The sequence below is a fragment of the Lathyrus oleraceus genome, chromosome 3, assembly GCF_024323335.1.
Source record: "Lathyrus oleraceus cultivar Zhongwan6 chromosome 3, CAAS_Psat_ZW6_1.0, whole genome shotgun sequence".
In the NCBI taxonomy this organism is placed as follows: domain Eukaryota; kingdom Viridiplantae; phylum Streptophyta; class Magnoliopsida; order Fabales; family Fabaceae; genus Lathyrus; species Lathyrus oleraceus.
The window spans coordinates 12,623,499-12,639,474 of record NC_066581.1 but is presented as its reverse complement, the minus strand read 5'-3'; positions in this window follow the sequence as shown (position 1 = coordinate 12,639,474).

Below are 15,976 nucleotides of genomic sequence, written 5' to 3'. Positions count from 1 at the left end.
TTCTATAACCCCTGTTTATCAAGAACCCCACATTCTTGACCGAGAACGCCACATAAACCTTTCAACTCCCTTTGAAGGTTTGGATGTTTTGTATGAATCTTTGGTTGATTTTGACAACCTAAGAAGAAATGGCGTTGATCTAACTGGGGAACTACGTCAACAAGGATGGGAGAACTATTTCCAACGGTTGTATGGTCCAATCTACCCTCTTTTGGTCAAAGAGTTCTGGAGACATGCTGATGCAGATGACCAATTCATTGTCTCTTTTGTTCTGGGAGTGAAGATAGTTATCACTGAAGCGTCTATTGCTTCCCTGTTGAATATGGAGCAAAGTGGAGGAAAAAGGATTTACAACATTCCTCCTAGGTCTAAACGCATCACTGAAGTTATCAACCCAACAATATTCAAACCAAATGTTGAAGGTAACCCCTCTAAGAACAAAGAGCTACACCAGAACCTCCGAGTTTGGCTAAAAATCATTCTGGGTACTATTCACCATCGCCCAGCCTCCAACTCCTCTGATTATATCAATGCAGACCAGAAATGCATTCTGTACTGCATTCAGAAGGGTATCAAAATCAACCTCCCTACTCTCCTGTTCAGATATCTGAGGGATTCAGTCAGAGAAACCAGGAATAACATGAAGCCCAGATCCTACATTCCTCTGGGTAGATTGCTCTCTGACATCTTCATTGAGCATGGACTGGTAGACGCTCTGGAAAAGACCAGATGTATGGATGATCTGGCAATTGATGTAGGGAAGCCTCTGAATGCCAGAAACCTCAAGAGCATGGGAATCATCAAAGAGATTAGAGTCAAGCCCACTCTGGATGTATCCTGGGAATCTCTAAAAGATCAGAGGAAGATGCCTCATGGCCTGGCCAGATTCTTCAAGAATGAGCCCAGAGACGCTGTTGCCCTCTATCTTCATCGTCTGCTGGAAGAAGGTGTTGATGTCTCTGATTTCAGCATCGATGACTGTCTGGATTCAGAAGAAGATCTAGTCAGATACAAGAGAGGTGTCTCTGAGAAACAGATAGCTGCTGAGGCAAGGAAAGCAAAGAAAGCCAGAATTGAAGGAGCTTCTGGAAGCGGATCTTCAGCTCCTCTGCAAATCTCAACTAGTAAGTCTATTCCTCCTGTTACTTCTGTACCTATGATGGCTTCTTCTCATCCTCTCACAACACCTCCCTTATATACTACCTCTAAAATACCACCCTCAATCACCAGAACCTCCCAACCTACACCAGTTCTAAACATAGCTAGAACCTTCATTCCTCCCTCTATACCTGCACAAACTCACCAAAGCACTTCTTCTTCTTCATCATCCTCTATACCAGAATCATCACCTTATGTTACTGTTTCCTCTGACCCTGAACCTTCTGATCCTGACTCCCCAACAATAGCCACTCTATATGCTCATAGACTTGCCTCTCAACAACAAACTCTAACACAATCTGAAGTAACCTCACCACTCCAAACTTCACTTCCACCACAACAAACAACAACTCTCCCCTCTGAAACTCAACCATCTGATCCCTTCACCTCTAATATCACTCCACCAATTATTCCCGCTGTACCTGGACCAGACTCTGACCCATTAGACCTAAACCCACTCTATGCTTCATCCCCCAGTCTTCAACCAGAAGCAGATTCTGAACTTCAACCAGAAGCAGAATCTGAACCTCAAACTCTAAATCTTAGTCCTCCAAACTCTCCACCTCCTTCACCTGAACCTGAACCTGAACTTACCATACCTACCCTTGAGGAAGCCATCAGGCAGGTAGCAGAAGCTTCAATCCAGAAGATCAAGTCTCTGGCTAACAACTCTGAAGTCAGTGATGATCCTAAATCTGTTAGGACACACTGGAACAGAGTCATTGGTTGGATGACCTCTGAGTCTTATAGGCTGAAGAGTGTCTCTGAACAAGTCAGAAATGGCTACATCAGAGATGCTGAGGAAAGACTCCAGGAGAGATTAGCTAGAGAGGCTGAAGCCAGAAGGCTTGAGGAAGAGAGGTTGGCTAGAGAAGCAGAAGAAGCAAGAAGAATAGAAGAGGAAAGAATTGCTCAAGAAGCTGAAGCTAAGGCTCTGGCAGATGCAGAAGCTCAAGCTGCTGCAGAAGCTGAAGCCCAGCAGGCTCTGACTCAGGGGGAGTCTTCAACTGCTGTTCCCATGATTCTTCAGACTCTGAAGGACCTTAAGGAAGATCAGAATATCCTCCGAGACAGAATGGACAAGCAAGATACGGTCAATGAGAACATCCAGAAGATGCTTGCCATGATCTTGCAGAAATTGCCTCAGAACCCTTAGGCACTTAGGATTTTATGTTTTGCTTGCTTTTTGTTTTCTTTTTGCTTCTGTCCTCTTTTTGGATCTAATGTTTTGCTTTTGATCTTAATGAATCTGATGTTTCTCTTTTAATGAAGTGTTTTTCTCTTTAATTCAATTTTTATTACTATGTCTTTTTGATTCTGACAAAAAGGGGGAGAAATCATTAAATAGCTCTGATGAAAATTGTCTAAAAACCTTAAGCACTCTGCAACAATTGTAGAAATAGCTCTGATAAAAATAGCTCTGATTAAATAGCTCTGATTAAATAGCTCTGATTAAATAACTCTAACATTAAATTTAAGAATTTGCAGAAAGTTTCAGAAATCTCATTACTTGAAAAGCTCTGGTAAGAACTTCTGAACTCCCTAGCACTAACTCAGGGGGAGCTTTTGTCTATCTGATCTTATTTCATTCATGTTTCATCTGCTATTTTAAGTTGTTTTGTCATCATCAAAAAGGGGGAGATTGTAAGAACAAAAATTGTTCTACAACAGATTCCTTGATTTTGATGATAACAAAGGATGAAACCAAAAATGGCACCCTAACGAAAAGTTTCTAAGTGTGCAGGGTTCTAAAGAAAGAAGTAATAAATCTGATGATGTCATCAGATGCACAACTAGATCAGATACAAATTCTCAAGTATCAGAAGCATCTGAAGTGGAATCTCATTCAAGAAAGTCTGACTCTGGACAAAACTGCAAAGTATCAGAAGCATCTGAACATGAAGTAAAGTCTAGAAGCTCTGATTCTGGAGAAACGTTATCAGCGCCATCTGAACTCTCAAGAGATCAACATCAGAAGCAAGATTCCAAGATTCTCCAGAAACACAAATACTCTGATTATGGATTTGCTAATCATGAAAGAGTAACGTTGAAGACAAGTAAAGATTTTCAATTGGATTTCCTGATTAAGGAAGAGACGTTAATCTCCGCTTCCAAGAGAAAAGATACTACTTGTGGTAAGTAGTCACTTCAAAGATGAAAAGTTAAACTGCAGAAGCTATTTAAGTGATGGAGTAAACTCAGTTTAATATCCACCAGTTTCAACTCTACTCCAACTCATATATAAATAGAGATGCAATCAACATTCAGTAACAAGAAATCAACTAGCCAAAACTATACTGAATTATTTCACGCTCAAGAAAATCATCGTTGCTCTCAAAGAATTTCACTAAGCTTTTGCTTATTAAGTGAAAAATCTGTTCTTAAGTTTGTAATACTTGCTTTCTTAGAAGCACTTTAGATTACATATCTTGTATCTTTTATTTGTTTGATTTCCTCAAGTGACTTTGTGTAGTCTGTAGACTTGAGAAGACTAAGAGATTTTCTTCTCTCTTAGGTGTTGTTTGTAATCTTTCAAGATTAGTGGATTAAGTCCTTGTTGAAGGCGAAATCACCTTGGCCGGGTGGACTGGAGTAGCTTTGTGTTATAAGCGAACCAGTATAAAATCATTGTGTGATTTTCATTTTTGGAAAAGCGCTTATTTTTCAAACAATTCAAACCCCCCCTTTCTTGTTTTTCTCACCTTCAATTGGTATCAGAGCTCCGGCTCTGTTATTGATTTTCTAATCAAACACTTAACCGTGTAGAGAGATCCAGTACGAGAAAAACAATGGCCCACTCAAATGAGAAAGATTCTTACAATGCCAAGCCTCCTGTTTTTGATGGAGAAAAGTTTGATTACTGGAAAGATAGAATCGAAAGTTTCTTTCTGGGTTATGATGCTGACCTCTGGGACATTGTCACAGATGGATACAAACCTCCAATCTTAAATGGAGCTGAAATTCCCAGAAGCAAAATGTCAGAAGATCAGAAACGTGTTTTCAAAAATCACCACAAGGCCAGAACAATACTTCTAAATGCTATATCATACAATGAATATGAAAAGATCACCAACAGAGAGACTGCCAAAGATATTCTTGACTCTCTGAAGATGACCCATGAAGGAAACTCCCAAGTCAAGGAGACGAAGGCTCTGGCGCTTATCCAGAAGTATGAAGCCTTCAAGATGGAAGATGATGAAGCTATAGAAGCTATGTTTTCCAGATTTCAAACTCTTATTGCAGGTCTTAAAGTGCTAGACAAAGGATACACGACTGCAGATCATGTTAAGAAGATAGTCAGAAGTCTGCCAAAGAAATGGAGACCAATGGTTACTGCTCTGAAGTTATCAAAGGATCTGAACAATATCAGCCTTGAAGAACTTGTTAGTTCTCTCAGAAGTCATGAGATAGAACTAGAGGAGGATGAGCCTCAGAAAAGGAACAAGTCAGTGGCGCTGAAGTCCAGACCTGAAAGACGGAAGTCAGACAGAACCAAAGCTCTCCAGGCAGAAACTGCAGATACTGACAACTCTGAACCTGAAGACTCTGATGATGAAGAAGAATTGTCCTTACTAACCAGAAGAGTTAAGCAACTCTGGAAAAGAAGGAACAACAACAACTTCAGAAGATCAAGACCCAGAGGGGATCGATCAGAGTCAACTTCAAAAGGTAAACCTAATAAAGATATTACCTGTTTTGAATGTAAAGAAACAGGTCATTACAGAAATGAATGCCCCAAGCTGAAGAAAGACAACCCTAGAAAAGAAAGCTTCAAGAAGAATACCTTCAGAACAAAGAAAGGATTAATGGCCACCTGGGACGATAGTGAATCAGGATCATCAGAATCTGACTCTGATGAACAAGCCAACGTAGCACTTATGGCTACCACATCCAGCAGCTCAGATGAAGAATCTGAAGAGGTATTTTCTGAACTTTCTAGATCTGACTTAGAATCATGTTTATCAGAAACTCTTACCTCTCTTCAGAAATTAAAACAAAAAGTTAAAAGCATTAAAGGCCTTCTTAAAGCAAAATCTGAAGAATGTAGTAAACTTGAGACAACAATTCTAGCACAAGAAGATACTATCAGATCTTTAACGTTAGAAAGAGATGGAGCTAAAACAAAAAGCTTAGAATTAGAAGAAGCGTTGTCTCAAGCACCACAAACTTCAAATGAAATTATTTATAAATATGAAGAAGCCTTTCAAAAATTTCTGAAGAATGGAATAGATAGGAGTATTATGGCATCCATGATTTATGGAGTAAGTCAGAATAATAAAAGGGGAATTGGGTATGATTCTGAGGAACATAAAACCTCTACCAGTAACCAAATTAAATCGCCTTTTTCATATCATTACACACACACACAAGAACACAAATTTAAAAATGCTAGAAGACCCAAAGTTGTAAGAAACTCTGGGAAAACTAATCTGAAAGGACCCAAGAGATTCTGGGTACCGAAAGATAAGATCATCTATGTTGCAGATATCCTATGCAGCAAAGTTCAGACACCAGTCATGGTACCTGGACTCTGGATGCTCGCGACATATGACGGGAAGAAAGTCTATGTTCCAAAGCCTGGAACTTAAAGACGCTGGATTTGTAGGCTTCGGAGGAGATCAGAAAGGAAGGATCAGAGGCTCCGGAACTATTGGTAATGGTACTCTTCCCTCTATATCTGATGTTCTTTATGTAGAAGGATTAATGCATAACTTGTTATCCATAAGTCAATTAAGTGATAACGGTTATGATGTAATCTTTAATCAAAAAACGTGTAAAGCCATTAGTCAGAACGATGGCTCTGTCCTTTTCACAGGCAAGAGGAAAAACAACATTTATAAAATAAATCTTTCTGATTTAAAAGATCAAAATGTTAAATGTTTAATGTCAGTTCACGAAGAGCAATGGGTATGGCATAGACGCTTAGGCCACATTAGCATGAGAAAACTTTCTCAGCTAACTAAACTTGAGTTAGTCAGAGGCCTGCCTAAACTGAAGTTTTCTTCAGATGCTCTGTGTGAAGCTTGCCAGAAAGGAAAGTTTTCAAAAACATCTTTTAAAAGGAAAAATGTTGTTTCTACCTCTAAGCCTCTGGAGCTTCTTCACATTGACTTATTTGGTCCTGTGAAAACAGCATCAGTCAATGGAAAGAAGTATGGACTAGTAATCGTTGATGATTACAGCCGCTGGACATGGGTAAAATTCCTTAAGCACAAGAGTGAGTCTCACTCTGTATTCACCAGTTTCTGTTCTAAAGTGCAAAAAGAATTTGACTCTAAAATTGTTAGAGTCAGAAGTGATCATGGTGGAGAATTTGAAAATAAAGATTTTGAAGAATTATTTGATTCTAATGGAATATCCCATGATTTCTCCTGCCCTAGAACTCCACAACAAAATGGAGTTGTAGAGAGGAAGAATAGGACACTCCAAGAAATGGCCAGAACCATGATCAATGAAACAAATGTAGCAAAGCACTTTTGGGCAGAAGCTGTAAATACAGCGTGTTATATTCAGAATAGAATCTCTATCAGACCTATTCTGGAAAAGACTCCCTATGAACTGTGTAAGGGAAGAAAACCCAACATCTCATATTTTCATCCTTTTGGATGCATTTGTTTTATATTAAATACTAAAGAACATCTGAACAAGTTTGATTCCAAAGCACAGAAAGGTATTATGTTAGGATACTCAGAACGCTCTAAAGGCTATAGAGTATACAACACAGAAACCAAAATTGTGGAGGAATCAATTCATGTCAGATTTGATGATAAGCTTGACCCTGAAAAGTCAAAGCTAGTTGAAAAGTTTGCAGATTTGGAAATCACTCTCGTAGAATCTGAGAAAACTCCAGAATCAACTGTCACTCCAGACTCTGAAGAAATTAAATCTCCAGAAATTCCAAGGAAAGTTAAAAGTCGTATTAACGTATCTGAAGATTTGATTTTGGGAAACAAAGATGAACCTGTTAGAACCAGATCTACCTTTAGAACTTCTGAAGATATTCCTCTGGGACTAGTGTCTCTGATTGAGCCTACGTCCTGTGATGAAGCTCTTCAAGATAACGATTGGGTGGCAGCTATGCAAGAAGAGTTAGATCAATTCTCCAAGAATGATGTCTGGGATCTCGTTCCTAAACCCAGAGGCACTCATGTCATTGGAACCAGATGGGTTTTCAGAAACAAGTTGAACGAAAAAGGAGAAGTTGTCAGAAACAAGGCTCGACTGGTAGCTCAAGGTTATAGTCAACAAGAAGGTATTGATTATAATGAAACTTTTGCTCCAGTCGCGAGGTTAGAATCTATTCGTCTTCTTGTATCTTTTGCTATTAATCATTCTATCAAATTATACCAAATGGATGTCAAGAGTGCATTTCTTAATGGGTATATTTCAGAAGAAGTGTATGTCAATCAACCTCCAGGTTTTGAAAATTCAAACTTTCCAGAACATGTTTTCAAACTTAAGAAATCCTTATATGGACTTAAACAAGCTCCCAGAGCTTGGTATGAACGCTTAAGTAATTTTCTTCTGGAACAAAATTTTATCAGAGGGAAAGTTGATTCTACACTCTTCTGTAAAAACCTTAATAATGATCTCATGATATGCCAAATTTATGTTGATGATATTATTTTTGGTTCTGCTAATATCTCTGTTTGCCAAGAATTTTCTAAGTTAATGCAGGCAGAATTCGAAATGAGTTTAATGCAAGAACTAAAGTTCTTTCTGGGAATTCAAATCAATCAAACTCCAGAAGTCACGTACGTCCATCAAAGTAAATACATTAAAGACGTTCTGAAGAAGTTTGACATGACTGAATGCAACTCTGCAAAGACTCCCATGCATCCAACTTGCATTCTGGAAAAGGAAGAGGTAAGCAACAAGGTTTGTCAGAAGCTCTATCGAGGTATGATAGGCTCTCTTCTCTATCTGACTGCTACTCGTCCTGATATTCTCTTTAGTGTCTGTCTTTGTGCCAGATTCCAATCAGATCCTAGAGAATCTCATTTAACAGCTGTTAAGAGAATTCTTAAGTATCTGAAAGGAACTCCTAACCTGGGCCTGATGTATGAGAAAACATCAGAGTATAGGCTTTCTGGTTATTGTGATGCAGATTATGTAGGAGATAGAATAGAACGAAAAAGTACTTCTGGAAATTGCCAGCTTCTGGGAAACAATCTAATCTCCTGGGCTAGCAAAAGACAGTCAACTATCGCTCTATCAACTGCAGAAGCAGAATACATCTCAGCATCACTGTGCACAACTCAGATGCTCTGGATGAAGCATCAGCTAGAAGATCTTCAGATAATTGAGAGTAACATTCCTATCTTTTGTGATAATACTGCTGCTATTTGTTTAAGCAAGAATCCCATTCTACATTCCAGAGCCAAACACATAGAAATAAAACATCATTTTATCAGAGACTATGTTCAGAAAGGGATAGTAACATTGAAGTTCATTGATACAGAACATCAATGGACAGATATCTTTACTAAGCCTCTAGCTGAAGATAGATTTCTTTTTATATTAGAAAATCTGAACATTAAAAATTGTCCTGAGTAAAATTTGGCTCTGAACATGTAAAATGAGACTCTGATAAAAACAAATACACCTCTGCCTCTGACTCTGATACTTCTACAAGTTAAGAAGATATCTGAGTTAGAAATCTTCAGAAACCAATCCTTTGGTATTCCTGAAGATCAGATACATCAACACGTGGAGCATTAAATGTCTAACCCTAGAACTTCTAGACAACTGTCAATAGAAATCAAAGGTCAGAACGTTTGAAATCTCCTAGAGCAGTGTGCGTACTGTTGGGATTAGACATTCATTTATTAGCTGTAATCATTTTTCCCCCCAAGCGTGCTATTTTGAGTATTGTGTTTAACGCATTCTGAGGTGTCGTTTTGCATGTGTTTTACTTAGGGTATATAAACACTTTTCTCACATTTCACACACTTATCACTCTCACTCACTCTAAAACCCTAAACCCTTCTCTGCAAGTTCTCTGCAAGTTCTTCACCTTCTTCTTCAATCTTCTTTACAATGGATGCTCAACAACAACAACTGTTCAACTACTCACAGCAAATGGAGTCTAGTTCCACCGCTCAAACCTCTACTGTTCCAACTCCAACCGTCACCGGTGTTTCTATAACCCCTGTTTATCAAGAACCCCACATTCTTGACCGAGAACGCCACATAAACCTTTCAACTCCCTTTGAAGGTTTGGATGTTTTGTATGAATCTTTGGTTGATTTTGACAACCTAAGAAGAAATGGCGTTGATCTAACTGGGGAACTACGTCAACAAGGATGGGAGAACTATTTCCAACGGTTGTATGGTCCAATCTACCCTCTTTTGGTCAAAGAGTTCTGGAGACATGCTGATGCAGATGACCAATTCATTGTCTCTTTTGTTCTGGGAGTGAAGATAGTTATCACTGAAGCGTCTATTGCTTCCCTGTTGAATATGGAGCAAAGTGGAGGAAAAAGGATTTACAACATTCCTCCTAGGTCTAAACGCATCACTGAAGTTATCAACCCAACAATATTCAAACCAAATGTTGAAGGTAACCCCTCTAAGAACAAAGAGCTACACCAGAACCTCCGAGTTTGGCTAAAAATCATTCTGGGTACTATTCACCATCGCCCAGCCTCCAACTCCTCTGATTATATCAATGCAGACCAGAAATGCATTCTGTACTGCATTCAGAAGGGTATCAAAATCAACCTCCCTACTCTCCTGTTCAGATATCTGAGGGATTCAGTCAGAGAAACCAGGAATAACATGAAGCCCAGATCCTACATTCCTCTGGGTAGATTGCTCTCTGACATCTTCATTGAGCATGGACTGGTAGACGCTCTGGAAAAGACCAGATGTATGGATGATCTGGCAATTGATGTAGGGAAGCCTCTGAATGCCAGAAACCTCAAGAGCATGGGAATCATCAAAGAGATTAGAGTCAAGCCCACTCTGGATGTATCCTGGGAATCTCTAAAAGATCAGAGGAAGATGCCTCATGGCCTGGCCAGATTCTTCAAGAATGAGCCCAGAGACGCTGTTGCCCTCTATCTTCATCGTCTGCTGGAAGAAGGTGTTGATGTCTCTGATTTCAGCATCGATGACTGTCTGGATTCAGAAGAAGATCTAGTCAGATACAAGAGAGGTGTCTCTGAGAAACAGATAGCTGCTGAGGCAAGGAAAGCAAAGAAAGCCAGAATTGAAGGAGCTTCTGGAAGCGGATCTTCAGCTCCTCTGCAAATCTCAACTAGTAAGTCTATTCCTCCTGTTACTTCTGTACCTATGATGGCTTCTTCTCATCCTCTCACAACACCTCCCTTATATACTACCTCTGAAATACCACCCTCAATCACCAGAACCTCCCAACCTACACCAGTTCTAAACATAGCTAGAACCTTCATTCCTCCCTCTATACCTGCACAAACTCACCAAAGCACTTCTTCTTCTTCATCATCCTCTATACCAGAATCATCACCTTATGTTACTGTTTCCTCTATACCAAAATCTGTTCTTAAGTTTGTAATACTTTCTTTCTTAGAAGCACTTTAGATTACATATCTTGTATCTTTTATTTGTTTGATTTCCTCAAGTGACTTTGTGTAGTCTGTAGACTTGAGAAGACTAAGAGATTTTCTTCTCTCTTAGGTGTTGTTTGTAATCTTTCAAGATTAGTGGATTAAGTCCTTGTTGAAGGCGAAATCACCTTGGCCGGGTGGACTGGAGTAGCTTTGTGTTATAAGCGAACCAGTATAAAATCATTGTGTGATTTTCATTTTTGGAAAAGCGCTTATTTTTCAAACAATTCAAACCCCCCCTTTCGTGTTTTTCTCACCTTCAGTTACGGTATTTGACCGAACTAAAGGTTAGTTTAGTGTTGTCGAGTCCATGGATCATAATGAGGGCATACCGATGGGACAGTACAGAGTCGAACTAGATATAGGTTGGTGCAACTGCGGAAGGTTCCAAGCCTTTTGTACCCCTTGCTCCCATGTCATTGCGGCATGCTCAAATGTTCGAAGGGTTTCATCCTACTTGCTATCTGAAGTTTACAAAGTCGCCAGTCTTTCAAATGTTTATAAAATTAGTTTTTCTGTAGTGGAAAAAGAGGATTATTGGCAGAATATCAAGGGGACATCTTCTGGCACAACAGAGTTATACGAAGGAAGAAAAAGGGTCGCCCTAACAGCTCCCGGATTCGAACCGAAATGGATACGGCGAACAAAATGGTTAGACTATGTAGTTCATGTCGTCAACCAGGTCACAATCGTAATAACTGTCCTAGTGTTGGAACGAGCACAACCAGATAAATTCAAATGTACCTCTGTTGCTATATATGAAAAACTAAATTTATTTCATAGTACCTCTGTTGCAATATATGGAAAACTAAATTTACTTCATAGTAAGACGTCTGTGACGAAAAGACAGTTGTTCATAAAAAATAACACAAACAATTAAAACAACTAGAATACAAAAACTATGTGATTACAACCACCAAAACAATTTTGAGCATGTAATGCATCATCCTACGAGCGTCTTGGTCGGTCTTAATATCCACCCATTCGCGCACTTCTCCGTGTTGGTTGAACGTGGACACAAGCCATTGTATTCTTCTAATCCGTTCACCCTCTCCAATTTCTCCCTCTAACCAACTGTACAATGTTCGATTAAGTTGTTCAAATGTATTTGTGTTCCAAAGTCGAACCTGTATTGGAGCCGCAACGGCAGAAAATATTACATCAGCATTTCGTTTTTGAATGTATGCAGACATTGTTGAAAAAGAGAGAATTGAAATTGATGGTTGAACTAGACAACTTATGGTATTAGGAGATGAATTTGAGTGAAAATAATTGTATGCAAGACGTGGTATTTATAGAGATGGAACATCTATTGGACAAAACACGTGGGCGCCAGATGAATTGGCGCCCACATGACCATCACATGCAGGCGCCAAATGAATTGGCGCCCACCATGCAAAAGCAACTAAGGCCGCAGAGGCATTGACGCCTCCTCATGAGGGCCAATGTAGACGCCACTAGCATTGACGCCTCCTTATGAGGCCCAATGCATGTGCGTCAATGCTAGTGGCGCCTCCTCTTAATGGTATGGGGGTGTGTCAATTCATCTGACGCATCCTTTACCAAACTTGATTATTCTGGTACTTTTTTTGAAAAATTGGTTATTTTCGAATTTTTAAAAAAAAGTTGGTTATTTTGAAAAGAATTCACAATTGTTAATGAATAATGTAAGGTTATATAACTTTTTTTTACATTTTTTTATAATAAAAACTTATATACTCAATGACTATTAATTTTATATTTAAAAAAATAAATAAAAATATTAACTGACTTCATCCTTATCTTTTTAGCATAATAAATAAAAGAATGTAGTGACAAATCAATGATAAAAATATTCTAAATTTTTGTTATTAGAATACTTTATTATTATTTATTATTAGTATTTAAAAGAAAACTCTTGATACGTAAAATAGTAAGATATATTTGATATTTTAATTCACAGATGGGTAAAATAATAAGATATATTTGAAATTTAATTTTTATTTTAAAAAATAAAAAACTTAAAATTTAAAAAGTTATTATGAAAAAACCGCCTTCCTTGTATAAAAAAAATAACAAATTTCCGCTTACAAGATACCATCTCAAATTATTTTATAAAATATTTATAATAAATAAAAGATAAAAGATAAAAGAAAATAGACTGCACCAAATAATTTTCCTATAGATTATGAGCAGTATATGCGTAACAAATGATGATTTGTTATAACAAACAAGCCCTTTAAAAAGCATTATAAAAATTCACAATTGTTAATGAATAATTTAAGATTATATAATTTTTTTTTACATCTTTTTATAATAAAAACTTATATACTCAATGACTATTAATTTTATATTTAAAAAAATAAATAAAAATATTAACTGACTTCATCCTTATCTTTCTAGTATAATAAATAAAAGAATGTAGTGACAAATCAATGATAAAAATATTCTGAATTTTTGTTATTAGAATATTTTATTATTATTTATTACTAGTATTTAAAAGAAAACTCTGTTTATCTAACTTGATACGTAAAATAGTAAGATATATTTGATTTTTTAATGCACAGATGGGGAAAATAATAAGATATATTTGAAATTTAATTTTTATTTTTTTTATTTAAAAAGTTATTATGAAAAAACCGCCTCCCTTATATAAAAAAAATAAATAACTTACGCTTACCAGTTACAAGTTACCATCTCTAATTAATTTTTAAAATATTTATCTCTAATTAATTTTTAAAATATTTATAATAAATAAAAGATAAAAGAAAAAAGAAAATAGACTGCACCAAATAATTTTCCTATAGATTATGAGCAGTATATGCGTAACAAATGATGATTTGTTATAACAAACAAGCCCTTTAAAAAGCATTATAAAAATTCACATTTGTTAATGAATAATTTAAGGTTATATAAATTTTTTTTACATCTTTTTATAATAAAAACTTATATACTCAATGACTATTAATTTTATATTTAAAAAAATAAATAAAAGTATTAACTGACTTCATCCTTATCTTTTTAGTATAATAAATAAAAGAATGTAGTGACAAATCAATGATAAAAATATTCTGAATTTTTGTTATTAGAATATTTTATTATTATTTATTACTAGTATTTAAAAGAAAACTCTGTTTATCTAACTTGATACATAAAATAGTAAGATATATTTGATTTTTTAATGCACAGATGGGTAAAATAATAAGATATATTTGAAATTTAATTTTTATTTTAAAAAATAGGAAACTTAAAATTTAAAAAGTTATTATGAAAAAACCGCCTCCCTTATATAAAAAAAAATAACAAACTTACGCTTACCAGTTACCAGTTACCATCTCTAATTAATTTTTAAAATATTTATAATAAATAAAAGATAAAAGAAAAAAGAAAATAGACTGCACCAAATAATTTTCCTATAGATTATGATCAGTATATGCGTAACAAATGATGATTTGTTATAACAAACAAGCCCTTTAAAAAGCATTATAAAAATTCACAATTGTTAATGGATAATTTAAGGTTATATAATTTTTTTTACATCTTTTTATAATAAAAACTTATATATTCAATGACTATTAATTTTATATTTAAAAAAATAAATAAAAATATTAATTGACTTCATCCTTATCTTTTTAGTATAATAAATAAAAGAATGTAGTGACAAATCAATGATAAAAATATTCTGAATTTTTGTTATTAGAATATTTTATTATTATTTATTATTAGTATTTAAAAGAAAACTCTTGATACGTAAAATAGTAAGATATATTTGATATTTTAATTCACAGATGGGTAAAATAATAAGATCTATTTGAAATTTAATTTTTATTTTAAAAAATAAAAAACTTAAAATTTAAAAAGTTATTATGAAAAAACCGCCTTCCTTGTATAAAAAAAATAACAAATTTTCGCTTACAAGTTACCATCTCTAATTAGTTTATAAAATATTTATAATAAATAAAATATTTATAACAAATGATGATTTGTTATAACAAACAAGCCCTTTAAAAAGCATTATAAAAATTCATAATTGTTAATGAATAATTTAAGGTTATATAATTTTTTTTTACATCTTTTTATAATAAAAACTTATATACTCAATGACTATTAATTTTATATTTAAAAAAATAAATAAAAATATTAACTGACTTTATCCTTATCTTTTTAGTATAATAAATAAAAGAATGTAGTGACAAATCAATGATAAAAATATTCTGAATTTTTGTTATTAGAATATTTTATTATTATTTATTACTAGTATTTAAAAGAAAACTCTGTTTATCTAACTTGATACGTAAAATATGTAAGATATATTTGATTTTTTAATGCACAGATGGGTAAAATAATAAGATATATTTGAAATTTAATTTTTATTTTAAAAAATAGAAAACTTAAAATTTAAAAAGTTATTATGAAAAAACCGCCTCTCTTATATAAAAAAATAACAAACTTAGGCTTACCAATTACCAGTTACCAGTTACCATCTCTAATTAATTTTTAAAATATTTATAATAAATAAAAGATAAAAGAAAAAAGAAAATAGACTGCACCAAATAATTTTCCTATAGATTATGAGCAGTATATGCGTAACAAATGATGATTTGTTATAACAAACAAGCCCTTTAAAAAGCATTATAAAAATTCACAATTGTTAATGAATAATTTAAGGTTATATAATTTTTTTTTACATCTTTTTATAATAAAAACTTATATACTCAATGACTATTAATTTAATATTTAAAAAAATAAATAAAAATGTTAACTGACTACATCCTTATTTTTTTAGTATAATAAATAAAAGAATGTAGTGACAAATCAATGATAAAAATATTCTGAATTTTTGTTATTAGAATAATTTATTATTATTTATTATTAGTATTTAAAAGAAAACTCTTGATATGTAAAATAGTAAGATATATTTGATATTTTAAATCATAGATGGGTAAAATAATAAGATATATTTGAAATTTAATTTTTATTTTAAAAAATAAAAAACTTAAAATTTAAAAAGTTATTATGAAAAAACCGCCTTCCTTGTATAAAAAAAATAATAAATTTCTGCTTACAAGTTACCATCTCTAATTAGTTTATAAAATATTTATAATAAATAAAAGAAAAAAGAAAATAGACTGTACCAAATAATTTTTCTATAGATTATGAGCCGTATATGCGTAACAAATGATGATTTGTTATAACAAACAAGCCCTTTAAAAAGCATTATAAAAATTCACAATTGTAATTGAATAATT